The following is an 18,514-nucleotide window of genomic DNA, read 5'->3' on the forward strand; positions in this document are numbered from 1 at the left end:
ATATTCTGGCTCAAATGAGCTGAAAATTGCATTCAATTTGAATTTCAAAAATGGAGGGGAAGAAGGGGGGAAAAAAACCCTAACACTCACCAAGTCTCCACACTTTTCAACTACTTCCTGCTGCTTAGCTACATTCCGCCAGGCTGAGGACCTGAAACCAGGATGCACGCAGGGAAAGAGCATCGCTGGATTCCTGCCCAGTCTGAGTTTAAAAATAAACTTTTAATAGTCAGGATCAAAGCAAACCTCACTTTTACGCACATGCATAATGCAGAATGCGACCCACCGAAGAAATAGATTTATCTCCTCCAAACTAAAAATTGGCCTGCTCTTTTTTTTTTTCTTATGTACTTTGGAGGTGATAAAGGTGAAGGTGTTTTCCCTGGGAAACTCTAGAAAAGCAAATTTTTTTTCTAAATTAAAATTAATTCCTATTCAGCTCACTAAGACCCTCATTCCTTGTTGCTTGATTTTTCTCCCGTCACCTGCCTCACATGACAAAGCAGATGTGTTCTTGAAAAGTTGAGTGAGTGGACATTGATTTTGTTCAAATCAAATCATATTTCAAATGCTCTAAGAGAGGTGGTTATTTAAAGGAATCTTGTGATAAATTATTTTATAAAGCCAAGTTATTTATAGAGTGCAAATAAGTGTCCCTTCACGCAAAGGCATAGGAAGCATGAATTTGCAGCACATTCTGGTTTCTAAAGGTAGGGCATACCTTCAGTTTACAAGAAGCACAGATTTAAGTATCACCAATAATTAAAACTAAACTGATGTTACACAAAACACAGATGATATCCCAGAATCATATAACTGAATGATTTTTGGCCAGAACTCCATTTTACGATAGTTTGAGCTAAAGGAGCAGACAGAACACCAAACTCATTTCAATCCACTCACACATGGAAACATATTCTCCCAATGCCTAAATTATTCTCAATTTGCAAATTAAGCAACTTGGGTGCCATGAAAAAGGTAATTCGACTTCTAAAGTGCCATTTTCCACATTGAAGCAGAAATCTGCTGAATGCTGTTCAGAAAATCTGACTCACTGCAGAGGGGTCAGCACCGAGCAGGACGGAGAGGCATCATCGTCAGCTAGTGTGCGCGAATTTCTTGCACACCCACTCTGCACCAGACCCTGCAGCAGGTACTGGGGGTGACAAATAAATTACTGATACTGCCTCGGAAGAGCTAACTGCTTAGGGCAGTGGTTTGTCACCTTTCCTGAGTTGTAAGCCCATTTGAGGGTCAGAGGGAAGCGCAGGAACTATTTCCACAAAAAGGACCTCTCCACATTCGGATCCTGTCAGGCAGTCATTACAACGGGGCTCTAAATTCAAGAGACGAGCCTGGGTCCGTGACCAACTGAGTAACGATGGTGGCCAAGAACAGCAGGATGATTTTCTTTCAAAAGTGAAGTAAAGACTTAATATCTAGGTATACTTGGGAAGAACTAGGTATTCGATTGGTAAGAGACGGGATACCAAGTCCTTTTAATAAGTTCACAGAAGACAGGATTAGGAAGAGGCTTCCAACCTTAAGCAAGGGACAAGACAGCAAGAAAAATAATACTTTGTTTCTTCCGCATCCCCGAAAGACAAGAATTAAGAAACAGTCTGGCTCTGACAGCTACGTTTCATGGTCAGTATGGTGAACCAATAAAAACAAGGGCAAAACCTCTGAAAAGGAACCCCACGATCACTGTAACACACATTCAGTAGAGCCCAACTTGTCAGAATATCCCATAAAATAAAACACTTTAAAAGCGTGAACAATGGTGTTTTTGCGTTTTAAAAGACAGAACAAGAAAAAACATGGGAGCCTCTTCATGTACGTTGCTAATGAGATACATGCCAGGGCAGCAGTGAATCAAAGGTATCAAGAGGCCACTTAACCCTATAATGTGTATCACCTGGCATTCTGTTATATAGGTTTTTAAATGAACATTAATATCTCCTACTCTTGTAGGGGACAGCTTACCTTTCAAACTGCAACAATGGTAGCGTAGGATTTTTTCCTTACATCTTCATAATTTAATATTGTTTCATTGACGAGCCAGTAAATTGTCAGCTCTATTCATTTACGTGACGTGAGCAAGGATCCAACCCAAAAAAGGAAAAAAAAAAAGTGAGGTCAATTTCCTTGGCCGCTGCATTTAATAAAATCTCCCAGGCAATAGAGTTAAGCACACATTAATAGCTATGGCTTCGCACGCTCTGCCTTGAGCAAGTCTTTGATTTTCCTATATATGTACTCAGGGCCATATTAATGCTCAAACGAGGTACAGTCCTCATTTCTTATTTCAAGTTTTCTTCTTTCTCAGCTTTATCAGATTTATTAATCTTCTGCTCCTCTCTTATTTATAGTGAATGCTCTAGTTAAGGTCTCAAAGCAGTTTCCATGATAACTCCCATTTATAACTTTCAGAAAAAAATTCTATCACAGGGACCAAAGGATTTCCTACTTATTTCACATCCAGCTCAAAATATGTGACTTTCTCCAAATATGAGGGTTTTGTCTCTTATTTCTCTGATCCTCAGAAAAGAGAAAAAGGAGCAGGTTAGAGAAACACAAGTTTCCTCATTGGAAAAATACTTCAAGTTTCTCTTTCAAAAAACTGCACAGTGGGTTTTAGCTAGACATGCACTTCAAAATGCTGTTTTAGGTAGAATGTTTATCAGGAGAAGTTGTTAGGTGGAACCGTATGAAACTATCAATATTCTACCAATCTTGATGTACAGACATGGCAATTCCATGTGACCTCACTGAACCCCTCTCCCATCTAAAAAAAAAAAAAAACACCCTTTCATCTAGAAGAAAACTCTCCAGAGCAAAAGGTGACCCCTTGGAAACCCAGGGGAATTCTTCTGTGGACTTGCAACCCAGGGAAAGGAGAAGCAAAAGACGAGAAGGGTGTGACCAATGGACAACTGAAAGGCCTCTAACAATTTGTTGGATACAGGATCCGGTGCAGTTCATTAAGGAAAAGATGTGGAAAACTCATTAATCAGGTGGTACCAGGCCATCTTCTGTTATACCCCTTGAGGCACGAATGCGGTAACTGTAGACTTTGGGGAGTGAACGCTTCAAAGAGATGCCTGTATTTTGATTAGAAGATTCTCAGAGGAGCTCTAAATCACATTCACTTAAGACACCGCCACACCCACAGCTTTTGCCCTTTTCTTTACAGAATGAGGTTAAAAATAAAATGCTCGAGAATGAAGCAAGTTGAAGTTTCAATTCCAGCTTCACCTCAATTCCTGGACTACAAAAAGCAATCGGAATCAAACTTGGATCATTGGCTTTAATGCTGAAGAGGACAACTTGACTACTGGAAGACAAAGGGGGTAATTTGTAAATAAAGTCTTGCAGACAATGAGAGCTGAAGATCTGCGAAGCCCAGACACCGAGGAGGTTTCCTGCGTGCACTGGAATTTGACAGGGTCCAGCATCGGGAAGGAAAGGTGCTTTGCAAATAAAAACAGAAGATGTTTCCAGTATACTCAATGAATGAGAAAGAAGCAAGATGACTCCGATGTGAGAATTCAACCCTATTTATTTCCTGGGACTGCGAACACAGAAGTCCTGTTAAAATGTTGTAATTTGTTTAAGTCTAAGGAAAATGAGGCTAGAACCCATCAAACTAACACTACAGGGTAAGAAGCCTGAGGGGAACCAACGTAGGTTGTTAGTTTTTTGTTATTGTTTTGTTTTGTTTTGTTTTGTTTTTAAAGCTTACAATTCAAGAAGTGTGGGCAAACCTTGGAGACACTGCAGGTGGGTTCCAAACCGTGAAAATAAAGCAAGACTTGAAATGGAGCAAGTCAAATGAATTTTTTCGTTTCCCGGTGCATATAAAAGTTATGTTTACACTCTATGTAGTCTACTAAGGGCACAATAGCATTAGGTCTCAAAAACGATGTCCATACCCTATTTTAAAAATACTTCATTGCTAAAAATGCTAACCATCATCTCAGCTTTTAGTGACATGTTATTTCTTTGTGGTAGAGGGTCTTGCCTCAATGTTGATGGCTGCTGACTGATCAGGGTGGTGGTTGCTGAAGGCTTGGGTGGCTCTGACAATTGCTTAAACTAAGACCATGAAGTCGGCCTCATCAAGTGACTCCTGCTTAGCAAACGATTTCGCTGTAGCACCTGACGCTGTTCGGTAGCATTTTACCCACAGTAGAACTTCTTTCAAAATAGGAGTCAATCCTCCCAAACCCTGCCACGCTTTATTTACCAACTAAGCTTATGTAATTTTTTAAGTCCTTTGCTGTCATTTCAACAATCTTAATAGCATCTACAGCATCTTCACCAGGAGTAGGTTCCATCTCAAGAAACCACCTTCTTTGCTCAGACACTCATCATCCATTAACGTTTTATGAGATTGCACAATTCAGTTATATCTACAGGCTCCACTTCTAATTCCCTTGCTATTTCTACCACATCTGCATTTACTTCCTCCCCTGAAGTCTTGAACTCCTCAAAGTCATCCATGAAGGCTGGAATCACCTTCTTCCAAATATGTGTTAATGTTGATGTTTTGACCTTTTCCCATGAATCACACATGTTCTTAATGGCATCTAGAATGGTGAATCTGTTCCTGAAGGTTTCAATTTATTTTGCCAGATCAATCAGAGAAATCATTATCTATGGCAGCTATAGCCTTAACAAATGTATTTCTTAAATGATAACAATTGAAAGTCAAAATTACTCCCTTGATCTATAGGCTGCAGACTGGATGTTGTGATAGCCGGCATGAAAACAACACTGGTCTTGTACATCTCCATCAGAGCTCTTGGGTGACCAGGTGCTTTGTCAATAAGCAGTCATATTTTGAAGTGAATCTTCTTTTCTGAGCAGGTCACAACAGTGGGCTTAAAATATTCAGTAAACCAGGCTGTAAAAAGATAGGCTGTCATCCAGGCTTTACTATTCCATTTATAAAGCAGAGGCAAACTAGACTAACATATTTTTTTAATTACATTATCCCTAGTGTTTTTTTAATATATGAAATTTATTGTCAAATTGGTTTCCATACAGTACCCAGTGCTCATCCCAAAAGACAGACTAACATAATTCTTAAGGGCCCTAGAACGTTCTGAGTGGTAAATGAGCACTGGCTTCAACTTCAAGTCACCAGCTTCTTCAGCCCCTAATAGGAGAGTCAGCCTGTCCTTTGGAGCTTTGAAGCCAGGCACTAACTTCTCCTCTCCAGCTATGAAGTCCTAGATGGCATCTTCTTCCAATAGAAGGCTGTTTTGTCTACATGGAAAATCTGTTGTGGAGTGTAGCCACCTTCATGAATTATCTTTTTATTTTTATTATTATATTTTTTTTTTGGAGAGAGAGAGAGAGAGAGACAGAGCATGAGCAGGGGCAGGGCAAAGAGAGAGAATGAGAGGGAGACACAGAATAGGAAACAGGCTCCAGGCTCCGAGCTGTCAGCAAAGAACTCGAGGTGGGGATCAAACTCCCAAACCGCGAGATCATGACCTGAGCAGAAGTCGGTTCTCAAATAACTGAGCCACCCAGGCGGCCCACCACCTCCATGAGTTATCTTAGTTAGATATTCCTGATAAGTTGCTGCATCTTCTACATCAGCACCTGCTGCGTCACTTTGCCCTTTGAGGTTATAAACATAGCTTCTCTCCTTAAACCTCATGAACCAACCTCTGCTAGCTTCCTACTCTTCTTCTGCGGCTTCTTCACCTCTCTCAGCCTTCTTAGAATGGGAGAGTTAGGATCTTGTTCTGGATGAGGCTTTGGCTTAAGAGAATTTATGTAGCTGGTTTCATCTTCTAGCCAGACCTCTAAAACTTTCTCTATATCAGAGCCAGTGTTTCACTTCCTTATCATCCCTGTGTTAACTGGGAGTAGCACCTTTAAGTTTCTTCAGGAACTTTTCCTTTGCATTATAATCTGGTTAATGGTTTGGAGCAAGAGGCTTATTAGCTTTTGACCTATCTCAGCTTTCGACAGGCCTTCCTCACTAAGCTTGATCATTTGTAACTTTTGATGTAAAGTGAGAGATGTGTGACTCTTTCTTTTACTTGAACACTCAGAGGCCATTGTAGGCTTATTGATTGGCCTAATTTCAATTTTGTTGTGTCTCAGAGAATAGGGAGGCCCAAAGGGCAGAAAGAGAGAAGGAGAAAGACAGAGACAGAGAGGGAGAGGGAGTGGGAAAAAGAGGGAAAGAAGGAGAGAGAGAGAGAGAGAGAGAGAGAGAGAGAGAGAGAGAGAGAGAAGGTAAATGGCCAGTGGCTGGAGCAGGAAGAACACACACATTAATTGATTAAGTTCATTGTCTCATATGAGTACACTGTGTCCCCCCAAAACAATTACAATAGTAACATCAAAGATCACCGATCACAGATCACCATAAAAATATAATAATAATAATAATAAGTTTGAAATATTGTGAGAATTCTCCAAATGTGACATAGGGACACTAAATGAGTAAACACTTTGGGAAAATAAATGCCAGTAGTAGACTTGCTTGATGCAGGGTTGCCACAAACCTTCAATCCGTAAAGAAACACAGTATCTGCAAGTGTGATAAAGCAAAGTGCAATAAAATACGGTACGTTTTACAAAAGAAGGATTTGAAGGGTCAAAAGTCCTTCAGGTGCTGATTTCATCAGGTAAGAAGTTGCTGTCTGTGTGATGTTGCCAATGGTCATGACCAACATGGCTGTGATTTTAAGTTAACATTTAGAATCTATATCTTGCCAAAGCCCATCACTGAAATTAATGAAAATTCAAAATAATGTGCATGTTATGATAACAGTTTTTGGAATGAGTTGTCCTTTTGATCCCATGCATAGAGCTTTATCTCTGATCAGAGGCATTCAAGTCAGGATCATGTTATTTGGGATCTCCCATACACAGAGGAGGCAGCCCACATCAGGGGGGCAGTGGGATCCTGCTCTCAGAGTCTTGGGGAGGAAGAATTACTACCTTAGTTACTAAACTCCCTTTCAGTTATGCACAGGACACTTAGAAGTTCCTGCAAGGAGAGAAAAGATGGATGGATGCATCGTGCTTCGATAATCCCTAAAGAATCTGGAGTCTTCTGGGACCAAAGGTACATGAACCAGTTGTCCCACAGGCCACTGGGATCTTGTTATTTCAGAATACTCAGAAGGTGGGGGGAAGGATGAATTAGAATCTAGATCTTTGACCACTCTCCCCCAATTTCACCATCTGCATATTTTTGCTAGAAGACATCTCGGGCTCCACTTTGTATTCTGTGCCATTAAGGGATCCTGAGTGAGGGAAGACAGATGGGCCCTGGAAGGGTACGGGAATTTGTTACCATTACCTCAATGATCTCTTCTTACTACAAAATGCAATATAAATTTCCCCAGATTACTTCTGTTTTAAATGGTGACAACCAATCCAGGTGGAAGATTTCTTATTCAATACGGTAGATGATTTACTGAAGAACAGAAAACAAAACTGCTGTAAACCTTTAGAAGTTCAGTTATAGTATGATTGAGAAATTTTTTTGTGGTTAATCTAGAAACTCATCACTAGCTATGTAAATTTTCCTATTTGGTAAATATTCTGAAGTATAAACAACCAGTTTTAAATTTTTTTTAACGTTTATTTATTTTTGAGACAGAGAGAGCCAGAGCATGAACAGGGGAGGGTCAGAGAGAGAGGGAGACACAGAATCTGAAACAGGCTCCAGGCTCTGAGCGGTCAGCACAGAGCCTGACGCGGGGCTCGAACTCACAGACCATGAGATCATGACCTGAGCCGAAGTCGGACGCTCAACCGACTGAGCCACCCAGGCGCCCCTAAACAACCAGTTTTAAAATGTACACAGGGACAGTATTATTGTGTAGACTAGGAACTGCCTCTACCCAATTAAGTATTGAGATTGAACAACTTGAATTGACAAAAAAAATAATTGTAGTGTTAAAAACTACCAGATACACTCAAGTGGCTTTTGCACCTTATGAACCTTCTGGGGGCATTGTTGCACATAGATTACAGTGTAAATAGTGCTATCCCACCATGCTTGCACAGCACGGGGCTAGGGGTGGAAGCATCTGGATTCCCTTACCTATCCCAGAAGATATTTTTTAGAGCAAATCCAGAGAACTGAATTACCAGTATCCCTTCACTCAAAGTCAAAGTCACTGACCCCCAAGGCAATAGGATTTGCATCCCCCCCCATCCTCAGCATCAGCAGCCTCTAGGGTGTTACAATCAGCTCCCTAAAGATGGGGAAAAAAACCTCTCTACCTTCAGAGTGAGAAAGATCTATTCTTTGGGTCCCCACATTGCACTAAGAATGCACATTCCAATAAAAAGAGAAACCATTTAGCACATAATGCTCCTGAAAATGGTAGCACTATCGTAGAACCCAACTATTAACAGCCCTGGTATCCTTGGAGAAAAGCATATTTTGAATTCCAAAACCTTAGGAGTACATCTTACCGCTAGGAGTTACCTGTAATCTATTTACATGCAGATACAAAAGCCTATGTATGCATCATATATTCTCAAAAAGGATGGATAGCACTGGTTTTTAAGAGGGAGAACACAAAATAGTTCCTTTAATCCTTCTGAATATAACTTTAGAAGACAGTCAGAGAGAAGATGAACAGAAGAAATTCCTCAACTTTCTATATTCCCTGCCATATGTTGTTTGTGTGGTTCTAAATAGGTTTGATTATTTGAAGCTTTTTTCCAAGATTTCAATAAAGGCAATCAGAAGAGATTTTCCTAGGCAGGCACAGGATATTCAAACGAGCTATTCATTAGTGGGAAGATTTGGAGCAAAGATGGCTTCAGCTCCCCATCCTGACCAAGCTTGCTATAATAAGAGAAAAATGGAAAAATGTAAGCAATGTGATATTTTAAAATGTCCCCTGGAAACGAGAGTAGGTCAGACACTGATACCACTTTAAGAGTAGACGATAATCCATCAATTTAGATACAGCTGTTTCAGTGATGGATACGATGGAAAGCTTTCCCCCAGTTAAACTGAGCTCCAACTTAGAATTCCAGATTTAGATCTCCCAGCAGTTTCCACTTTATAGCTAGTCTTCCCAAATCCAATAATATTGGATACCTTAGGATGCAATTTCTGGAGGTGAAAGTTTCTGTAAGTGATGGCAAGATTGAAAAAAAAATAAGTGGCCAGGATCCTCCACTTTAACACCTTGCCAATCATTTTCCTTCCACTCTGAAAACAGAAATGTGGAAAGTCTGGAAGGGAAAGGAAAGGGGATAAGCAGCAGAAGAGAAGAAGTGATAGACTAAAAGAAAAGAAAAACAATGTGAAGAAAGAAGGTTAACTGTGAGCGAGCACACAGTCCATTCACTCAAACCCGGAATACATTAATGAAATCGACTTCCTCTCTGGAAGACACAAGAACATCATTGCTGGCTAGATGTTGGAGATAAGCCATTCCAAAGCCTGCATTTCATCAGTAAGGAAAGGAAAGAGAGGCTCTGGAACTCAAAGTGACTTACAAAGTCATGACCAGAAGCCAGGTTCATGGTGGACCAGCCCAAGTTCCTACTGACTACCCCTGCCTTAAAGCAGGGATGGTTTTTCCAAGTTGTAGACAACCGCTAATGACTCAACAGTGAAATAAGATGGAAATCTCTTTCTCTTTCTTGGCGGGGAAACACAGGTCAGCTCACAGTATTTGAACTTGCAGGAACAGCTGGAGTTGGCAAGGCCACAGTCCAGCCGACCCAGCTTCCAGGGTAACTTGACCCTTGGAGACAGCATCCTTTGAATTTAAAAGAACAAGCTCTAAGTGTAACTGTCTGTAGTCCCAACAAACCATCTCTGGTGGGGATTATGACATAACGTTGCTAGTGAATAATTAAGAACTCTTCATTTACATCAGTCAGCTTATAACTCACAGTTCCCCCATCTTTAATAAAGTATATAGAATGATATGAAACAGATGAGGGATACCAAGTGGTATCTTAGGCTTAGATAAAGCCTAAGTCCAAATGATATCATCATCCTCTACTGGTCGGTCAAGAAGGAGGCAAAGAAGCAAATGGGGGAGGGAAGAGAGGAGTACAGAGTATTCAAGAAGGGAATGGGGAGAAGGAAGGAGGCATTTGCTCAATCAGTACCTATTTTCAGAATTTCCTTCAAGCTGGCTTGGACCAAGAGCCATCAATTATTTAAAAGATGTAACATGATGCTTCCTTTGTTGAGGCAAATCTGCAAGCAGACCCCGAGAGAAAATAAAAAATGAATTAGGCAGAATGTATTAGTCTGCTTGAAGAAAACAAAGATTTAGCTACTGGGACTAACTGTTTTAAAAATAGTTCAGTTTTGTCTGTTAAAATCCTCAAACCTTTTTTTTTTCTTTCCCTCTCTCCTACCTATTTATTTATTATTTTCTACAGTAGATCACACAAAAAGAGGAATGAATCCTTTCCTAAACTTTCTTTTCAGATTCAGCTTGATGTATTGTCTTCATTTAAATTACAAAGACACTAATCTGAAACACTGTTTACCAAGTAGCATTTTAAATGAAAGATACAAGAAATTGCATCACCCAATTTTTAAAATGACTTTAGACTCCGAACCTCATAAAAAACGGCCGACAGTGTTCTCTGTCTTTGCTGCTATATTTCAGTCCAGTGAATGAAATTCAATTAGTGAGCTTTGTACTTAGGACATTATGATTCTGATGGTTGGTCTGATCAAAACTGGTGTGCCAAGCCCTAGTTCTGTTTTTTTTTGGCAGACCACAGCTAAGGAAAAAAAGAAACAAAAAACAATAGGGCAGGTTGGCATGAAGAAAGTTAGTTTTCAGAGCAACTGACTTTTCACCATCATTAAAAAATATGGGAGGGGGCGCCTGAGTGGCGCAGTCGGTTGAGCGTCAGACTTCAGCCAGGTCACGATCTCACGGTCCGTGAGTTCGAGCCCCGCGTCGGGCTCTGGGCTGATGGCTCGGAGCCTGGAGCCTGTTTCCGATTCTGTGTCTCCCTCTCTCTCTGCCCCTCCCCCGCTCATGCTCTGTCTCTCCCTCTGTCCCAAAAATAAATAAACGTTGAAAAAAAAAATTAAAAAAATAAAAAATAAAAAATAAAATAAAAAATATGGGAGGAGGAGAGTTGTTCCCCAGAACAGTGCATTATTTACTAAGTGAATGGATTAACTTTTTGAGGAACCTCAGTACTTCAGTCTGTCATCACCAGTTTCGATACTTTCCAAAAATAGCAACCTGCCTCAAACAAACCAGTAGCACACTATAATCAATGCATTACAGACTTAATTCATTTTTAGGTTTTGATCTGCCTCACCTTGTGTTCCAAACAGAAAGTACAGACTGGAATCTTGCTTTGGTCAATTCGGAGGGTTACAAAGGGCATCAGCGACAAGCACCTAATACGAAACCCTGAGCCTCTGCCGTGTAGACTCAGACCACACCATTAGCTCAAGAGGTGCTATGTCTTTAACACTTGAAAAATGCTAACACTTGAAAACAAAACCAAGCACAGTAAAACCACAGGGCTGAAGCCTAGTACATCACAGGCCGTGGTTCCCCATGGGGACCACTGCACTTTGATTCAAGAGTGCCACACCTGCATGGATCAAGCAGAACGGTAAAACTGAATCAAACTGATCATTGCATGGCCTGATTCTTTGAAAAAAAGGTAGACAAGGAATCGTGAAGATTTTAGAAGACTATACAGCCATTGGTCTATTAATAACAATTAATAGATTGTTCGAGGATCCATTCGAATTTGAGTTGTTTTTAAACATAGACTAGCTCACATCACTTCTTTGCTTCTCCCACAGAGACTGATACCACCATCCAACTCACTGTACAGACAGAAACAAAGGAATCATCCTTGGCATCTCCTTGCTCTCATCACCATTATCCATTCCATCTCCAAATCCTTCCCTCTTTCGGGAAAACATTTACGGGAACGATCATATGAAATTCCAGAAGTGACATCCTACTTCTTGGTACACTCCTCGGAAACTTGCTCTAGAAGCTTTAAATTTTGCCTGAGAGTGACCCAGGATTCAGTACAGATGGGCAGCCTTGACATATTGTGACCTTGGAGCTATTTTTCTCCGACTCAAAAACTATACACGCCAATCTGTTGTTGATATCAACACATCACATTGACAGTTTTAAATTAAAAAAAATTTTTTGGAAGTGTTTATTTTAATTCAGTTAGTCAATATAGTGTTGTATTAGTTTCAGGTGTACAATATAGTGTGATTCAACAATTCCACATATCACCCAGACAGTAATGGTTTTTTAAATGATATAGAGTTCTGGGCACCTGGGTGGCTCAGTCCGTTGAATGTCTGACTCTTGATTTCGGCTCAGGTCATGATCCCAGGGTGGTGAGATCGAGCCCCAAGCCAGTCTCTGTGCTCAGCATGGAATCTGCTTGGGATTCTCTCGCTCTCTCCCTCTGCCCCTCTCCCCTGCTTGCACGTGTGCGTGCTCTCTCTCTCTCTCAAATAAATAAATAAATAAATAAATAAATAAATAAATAAATAAATAAATAAATAAATTCTAAAGAGATAAAGAATCCATTCTGAAGTGAATCTTCCTTGGGTCGGATACAAAAGGGAAAAGGCACATTGACTACCTGCTCACAAATGGGCTGCATCAGATGTGTCTCCTCAGAATTGATTTGTAAAATGTAGCGCTAGAGCGGCTTGTTCTAGCCTGTTAGAACTGACTCTGTGTATCTCTTCCCAGATCTACGTTGAGTGACTTCATGTTGGTAGCTTAAAATCAGCCATCATGGAGGTATCTGCACCATGGAAATCAGCAGACATTACAAATCAGGTGGGTTTTTTTCACCCTCCAGAGAGACGGATGACCCCATCACTGACAAGGGCTTTGTTTCCTTCTTACCAAATGAAAAATACTAGAGAGTGTGCTGTATCAGCACCCATCTTTTCCTCCCCGTTTCCTCTTATGGTGGAGACCAGTCAGCAGTTCACCAAACTCATCTTCTCTTGTTCCTGCCACATGGCGAGACCATATTCCCCAGCCGCCCCTGCAGTTAGGTGAGGTCACGTGACTGAGCCTTCCTCCATGCAAACAGAGCTGAAGTGACAGAAGCTTCCCTCCAGGTGGTCCATAAAACCCTCCCACACACAATATTCTGTAGCATTTCCCTTTTCACAGGCTTTTGCAGATGATGTGAGCAACCTTGGATGCCATTTATTAAAATCAGAGAGCAACAGGACAGAAGGAGTTCAGCCTTCAAGTCACCACATGAAAGAGACTCACCCCAATTAGGAACACCCACTGTGGATTTTAGGGGCTGATGTTGAAACCATTTAATATTTGGTGGCTTGTTTGACACACCGATCACCAATGCCATAACTAAACACTGTCTCTTCTTTCAACTGCTGTTTTTCCTCCTTCCAGCTGACACAATAAATCGGGGGATGAAGGCTGGTCAAGATTGAAAAGACAGAAATGGGAGACATGCTATGTTACTGATTTCTCACTTAGAGTTTTTATGTCACTTGACAGTTTTTGGTTCTCTGTGTTGTTCCTTTCAACTGTCATCAGCTAGAACGCTGTTATTCCATATGCTTGTGGTACCGTGGGCAGCTTATTCTTTTGCACTGTAGTGATGTCACCTAAATGAAATGTTGCAATTTAGAATCATTTCCATGCTAGAAATAGATGAAGAATTCAATCCATAGGCCCTACAACTTGTCAAGAAAATTATAAAGACAGTATTGATATTATACAATTAAAATGAGAGCTCTTAACATATTTAATTTCCCCCTGACCTGACTTTCTTCAGTCATTATGGGCAAAAAGTACGAATTCATTATTTGCAAATAGCCTGGATTGCTTAATATATTCTAGAAGGAACTAAGACACCCCCTTGAGTGCACCTGCACATACATACATTCCAGCACATAGATTTTTCCGGCAAGGGCAAAAATAATAATGAAGGTAAAGATAAGCAACTATTCCAAGTTGTTGACCATGTAGCCTCAGTACAGTGGCATTTTAAATGTATTTTTGGTGTATATATTTGTGTCTCAAGCCTTTCTCATTCAATCACACTCATGATATGAAGAGAGGGAGGGAGTGAAGTAGGGAAATAAAAAGATGGTTTAATCTCTCCGTATTATTTACTACATAAAGCTTCACATGTTTTCCTCCCTATAAACTTGTATAAGGAGTCTATTTGGGGGTGTTTGGGATTGTTGTGTTTTTAAAAATTTAACAATCATAGCTCTGAAGCTTAATCACTTGTATGTGTTACAAGACCAGATGGTTCAAGTGGGTGTTTGTTTACAAGCTCTTTGCATAAGGTTTTTAGCTGTTTTTTAGACCAAAGCTGAATATTTCAACGAACAAAGGAGGCAATGAGGAATTAATGAAAAAACGCTGGATTCATAGGTCCCTGGGCTGCCAGCCTTCACTCTGCCATCACTTCGTGCACTTTTACAAGGATGTATTTAGGGCCCAAGAAACAATAACATACGCTTAATGTGCTTTGAGTTCTTTATGGAACTCTGACAGATTCGGGGGGAGAAAGGGGTCTACCATGAACGCAACGCTGTTCGGAAGCTGTGGGTGAACCAGCTAGAAAAGAACCGGAGCACCCTGCCTTCCCAACGCCTTCGCCATCTTGGAGCTCTAGGTTTTAATGTTTTCTGTTTCTCCTGGCTTCTTGAACTGTGCTATTTTGCCCAGCCACATGGACCTCCTGCTCCTTCCTTCTGAATGTGGATGAAAAAAAGAGAAAGCACACGTTCTTAGGGACTCCGCTATTCTTTGTTTCCTGTCCATCCGCCACACAGCCACTATCTGCACCCAAGTAAAGGATGCACATTTATCTACTGCAAAGTAAGCCAAATAACACCGAAGGTTCCTTAAGGGAGAATGAAAGTTTTCATCAAAGCACACACTTTTATGGCTTTGTAAAGATGAGTGTGTATTTCTTGGTTTTCTGGATGAGGAAATCCCCTGCTGCTGGCTCACCACCTACTCTGGCACTTCCCTTCTTTCAATGGAAAGAAGGCAGGCAGTGCTTGCTTCACTTCATTTTTAATAAGATTAATGATGATAAGCCAAGTTGGCACATCTAGTATTAATATCTTACATCATAAGCTGTCTATCATTTATGGGCTACCCAAACCAGTATCATTCTTGTCACCATCCAATCAGCTCCAAAAAATAAGAGGTTTGAGGTGAAAAAGGCAGTACGTGAATATCTTAGCATCTCAATGAGCTTGCATCTATCATATTCTATAACAAACTAGCAAGAAATTACAAGCTAACAAAAATGTGTTTGATTACTATCATTTCATGAATGTAATTCACCACTTTTATATGAGTTTTGGGGTAAAAAAATACTTTTTCATAATTCCTTTGGATTACCTCAGCAAAATGTGGTATCATTTGACCACGTCTTTAGGATAAGGGATATGTTCCATTTATTGTTAATTCTACGGGGAGCCATGTGGTTTCGAGCCCACAGCTGGCGCGCCATAAAAGTATGGTGAATACGTGAAGGAATGAATTACCAGATAGGAGTATTCTCTTCCAACTCTAATGAACCCAAAGCTGAATTTAGCACATGCCATTAGCCTTTCCAAAGTGAAGTTAAAGCACCTTGACATACTAGCATATTCATGATTTACGTGACTGTTTGCCTCCTGAAGGCAACTTTTCAAGAAAGAGTGGTTCCACTGCTTATAGACTTTAACAAAGGAGAGTTGGGGCGACTGGGTGGCTCAGTCGGTTAAGCGTCCGACTTCAGCTCAGGTCATGATCTCACGGTCCGTGAGTTCGAGCCCCGCATCGGGCTCTGTGCTGACAGCTCAGAGCCTGGAGCCTGCATCAGATTCTGTGTCTCCCTCTCTCTCTGACCCTCCCCCATTCATGCTCTGTCTCTCTCTGTCTCAAAAATAAAAAATAAACATTAAAAAATTTTTAAAAGAACAAAGGAGAGTTATCTGGTGAAATTCAAACAGACTTGATATACTGACTTGATTTTCAACAAAGGAAATCACACTTAGAACATATGCTTGTCCATGGACAACGTGGCCACCACAGAGTAGTTGTTATGGATTGAATGTTTGTGCCCTCCCCAGATTCTTAGGTTGAATCATAATGCACAACGTTATGGTAGTTTGGAAGTGGGGGCTTTGGGAGGTGATTTGTCACGAGGGTTAACCCATCCTGGTGGGCTTGGGTCCCTTCCATGACAGGCCCAAGAGAGACCACTTGTCCCTCCTGCTCTGTGCGGTTATAGCAAAAAGAAAGCTTATCTAGGAAGGAGACATCACCCGACATCCACTCTACTGGCAACATGACCTTGGAATCCCCACCCTCCAAAGCTGTGAGAAATCAGTTTCTGTTATGTATAAGCTACCCACTTTATGGTATTTTGTTATAGCCGCCCAAATGCTGCTTGTTAAACAAGTTAAAACTTGTTCCACGAAAGACTAAACGACAACCAGCTTCATATCAAGATAAAGACCCAGCGTGAATGTAGGTTACACCAAACTTGATGCCTGATTTGCTAACTACCCTTCCATTATTGTGAACAATGACTATTTATTTGTACGTGTGACATAAAATTAGTGGTCACGTGAAACAAGAAAGTGTAAAATCAAGATGTGATTTCCTCTAAGCATATCCCTCTAACAAACACGGGGAAAATCTCACGAGGTCCTGGCACACATAGATCTCCTTATCTGCAGACCCAAGGAGAGTAGAAACACCAGCAGTAGCCATGAAATATCACTCGTAGTCACTATTTATGTTTTATATACTGTCAGCAGCATGGTCATTTAGCATCAGACACCGTTACCCAGGCACTTAGATGATGCAGCAAGTGTCAATACTGATGTTACTATTTATAGCCCAATAAACTACACTTTGAACAATATTAGTAATGTTAAGCTTAGGCAGCACTCCTAGTATTAATGCCTTAATACAGATATATTGCTATAAGCATAGTTTACAGCACGGAACATAAACACAAATCCAGTGATAATAATAAATCACTTTCTGGACTGCTTAAAAACATACTGCCAAAGTGGGCTTTATGCATTACACAATGGAGCAGAAGGCAGCGATATATATTTAAATTTTCCATTTTTAAGCTGTCACTCAAAAACTTTTCATACTTTTTTTAGCTATTGATCTTACTGGCTTGTGATAAGACTTCAACTGCTTGGTTGGGCTGTTTTTAGCTTCTGCTTCTTATTAAAAGAGCTAAATCAGGAATCATAAAATGCTACTAATTTAGTATTTTTCAATAGAAATGAAAGATAAAAACAGCACCAAAATAGTGTAACTCTCATCTTGTATTGCCCTAGAATCCCACATTTAATTACCATGTGGGGTGGTGTAATAATGGGTATAATGAAGCCATGTATCACTAACTATATTTCCCAGGTATGTACGTGTGTGTGTGTGTGTGTGTGTGTGTGTGTGTGTGTGTGTGTGTATACACCTAGGAATAAAAGCTTATATTAAACATGCTAAATTATTATAGGTTTTTCTGACACTTCCCATTAAATACTTTGTACAGAAATATATATGTGTGTGTGTGTGTGTATATACACACACACACACACACACACACACACATAATCATTCTGCTTGTGTGTATATATAGAGAGAGATTCCACAATTTTATTTTTCCTCTCTTTTTCTCTCACTTGCAAAGAAACATCCATCTTCAATGTTTTGGCCACTCTTCACCTTACAATATTGCATTACATTCTGCATCAAAGCAATCAAAATATCAGCAACAAAACAGCTAGGGCAATTGAGTAATTATCTGCTCAACCAACTCATGCACCCCCTCCCACACGCATACACTATTTGGGCTTTGAGTGGCAAATTATATACCACAATCAGAAAGCTTCGAGATGCTGGCTTTGGACTCCGAACCTTGTTCTCTCAAACCCATGTCTGCTTTCACATCAGACTTTCGGTGAGCTCTTCAGCAAATTGTGATTTGTTTGTCCCCTCAGTGCTGGCCCCAAGGTTCAAGACTCAGTGCGGAAGAGACAGTGGCCCTCGTAGCTAATTGCCCATATTTCACAAAAGGCTGCATGGAAAGGGGGAAGCCACAGCCTCCAAAGCTGGGGTCCATCATAAACTTTGCCATGATGAATGAGTTGTGTGGTCATGGTCGGGGATCTGAGTGCGGTCCTGAATCTTCCCCGCTCAGGTCAAAGCCCTGGGTTTGTTCTTACTCCCCATGGTGCCTTCCTCTGATGTCCTCGCCAGAAAGGGTGGTGGTAACAACCATCGCACAACCACGCAATTTATTCTCAGCAGCAACCACAGCTGGAATTTTGGTTAAGTGTCATTATACCACCTTCTGAGAGGATCCTGAGAGCTGTGTGAAATAGCAAAATTGGCTTAAAAGGGAAGGTTTCTTTTAGTGTATCTAGAAATATCATTCTTCTACAAATACTTCTTGTTTGCTCAACAACGCCTGTTGTCGATCATTTTCAACTTCCCGCAGCGTT

At 40.6% G+C, this 18,514-nt stretch overlaps 1 protein-coding gene across 10 annotated transcripts in view; it reads right to left on the reverse strand.

Moving 5' to 3' along the window:
• The window catches only part of ESRRG (estrogen related receptor gamma), a 628,903-nt gene that overhangs the window by 439,318 nt on the left and 171,071 nt on the right, over window positions 1-18,514 (reverse strand). For 6 of the 10 annotated variants that reach the window (XM_019822195.3, XM_019822196.3, XM_045048793.1 and 3 more), the window contains one exon: window positions 1,987-2,078. The exons of 3 other annotated variants lie outside the window; for them this stretch is intronic. The gene's annotated coding sequence lies outside the window, so the exon portion shown is untranslated. Of the gene's footprint in view, window positions 1-1,986; window positions 2,079-10,128; window positions 10,220-13,277; window positions 13,635-18,514 lie in introns of those variants that run through there. One more of the 10 variants, XM_045048792.1, reaches the window with a different exon arrangement.

This window comes from Felis catus, chromosome F1 (assembly GCF_018350175.1).
Source record: "Felis catus isolate Fca126 chromosome F1, F.catus_Fca126_mat1.0, whole genome shotgun sequence".
NCBI lineage: Eukaryota > Metazoa > Chordata > Mammalia > Carnivora > Felidae > Felis > Felis catus.